Source organism: Galeopterus variegatus, unplaced genomic scaffold (assembly GCF_000696425.1).
Source record: "Galeopterus variegatus unplaced genomic scaffold, G_variegatus-3.0.2 Scaffold4902, whole genome shotgun sequence".
In the NCBI taxonomy this organism is placed as follows: Eukaryota; Metazoa; Chordata; class Mammalia; order Dermoptera; family Cynocephalidae; genus Galeopterus; species Galeopterus variegatus.
In genome coordinates, this window is record NW_007731013.1 from 36,856 (window position 1) to 38,640 (window position 1,785).

The 1,785-nt window shown below is 37.6% G+C and overlaps 1 protein-coding gene across 1 annotated transcript in view; it reads right to left on the reverse strand.

Annotated features, from left to right (window-relative positions):
• Nucleotides 1–1,785, reverse strand: part of LOC103603989 (UTP--glucose-1-phosphate uridylyltransferase-like) — a gene marked incomplete at its 3' end in the record, with an annotated part of 21,067 nt that overhangs the window by 4,669 nt on the left and 14,613 nt on the right. The window lies entirely within an intron of this gene.

Genomic DNA, 1,785 nt, shown 5'->3' on the forward strand with positions numbered 1-1,785 from the left:
CTCAGCCAGTGAGCCGCCGGTCTGCACGTGGGATCCGAACCCTCAGCGGGAGCACCACCGCACTTCCCAAGCAGCGCACTGTAGCAGTGCGCCACCGGGCCGGCCCGGAAGAAAAACTTCTATATAAAAGAATACAGGACTTTAATTCTGTACAACAGATCAATTAAAACAGATCAAGAAGCAACTATACAATGATTTTTAAAATAAGTTTTTTCTGTTAGACTCAAAGACATCTACAGACTTGCTTCTTTGTTGCTGAAGTTAGATCTTGAAGGCCAACATTCAGTGTCACATTCCTAAAAAATATAGTGATGGAAACATTTAACATATTTTGGGCAAATACCAAAATGAGATAAAACTAAATGTAACTGCAAAGTTTAAAAATAACTAAAGCAGCTCTTTGAGATTTGTCTAAATGAGAACAGAAAAGAAAAACAAAAAACAAAATAAAAACCACCATATTTTAGAAGCTCTCTCTGCAGAACAAGTCTATTGATTTACATGGTTTAAGGTCAAAACACACAAAAACCACATCACTGTCCTCCCTTACCAAGCCAAGCTAAGAAAGACTGGCTGAAAGACTCACATTCCATACTATATATGATCTTTGCCAACTGTAGCGGGTCCAACCTTCAGACACAGATTCAAAAAATATCCCAGACACAGATCAAACTTGAGTTGTGAGAAACATCCCTAATCTTTATTTCCATTTGTTTGATACAGCACCAATGCACACAAAGAACAATTAGTATTCTTTCTACCCCTCTTCCAAGTACGATCAGCTTAAACAACAGAAGAATATTAACAAGCCTGTCGCCTCTTCTGCCCCACCCCACTGCTGTTTCATTCCCCCTCTCCTGAGCAAAGCGCTACTATGAACTTCCATTTTTAGTGATTAAAGAATAAGAAAGGGCTTTTAAGGAATAAAGAATATTCAAGAATGAAGAATAAGGAAGGGTGCTTAAGCAAGAAGAGTAGCTATCTTAAGTACCTAGGAACAGACCAGAGGCACAGAGCTAGAAACCATTTCACTTTGCAGTGACCTCCTTATCCATCCTGAATTTTTTAAGAAAGGTCTGGAATTTCTGGCAGGAAAAGAAGTACAGACTTAATGCTTAGAAGCTTTCTTGAATTTAACATTCTCAGGTCACACTTCTAGTAATGACAGTTGTGCTTCTAAGGGAAGGTCAATTAAAGAATCCCCTGCATAATGTAATATTTCTAAACTCATAAAATGTTTTGTCCCTCCCTACTTCCTAGCAATATATAATTGATCCTCCAGGCCTTTAGACAGAGAGTGGATTGGGAGTCAAACATTTCATTACCTTAGTCATAAACCAAAACATTTTTAGAGATGGGAGGGAGCATTTAATCTACCTTTATCATTTTACAGATGAGGAAAATAAGGTTGAAAATAGTTAAATGACTTATTCAAGGTCACAAGCAGGCTAATGCTGGAGCCCAGAAGCAAAGCCATTTTTTTCTGAGTCCTATGCCCACAGTGAGGTTAGTCTGGCTCTCTTTAATCCTTGGAGTAAAATCCCTAAATACTACTCTCCTCCAAAAGCATTTCTACTAGAATCTCTTCTTACATCTAATCAACAGGATAACTACCCACCACATAAAACTGGTCTTATATCAAAACTGTCTAGGTTGATTTCATTACACTTTGGTCAATTTTGAATAGAACAGTAAGTTTTGTTTTTTTTTTTTTAGAAGCTCTCCCCCTCAATTCCCTAATTCTTCCTTGTTTTCAAGAACTATAATTTCAAAATCATGGACTTT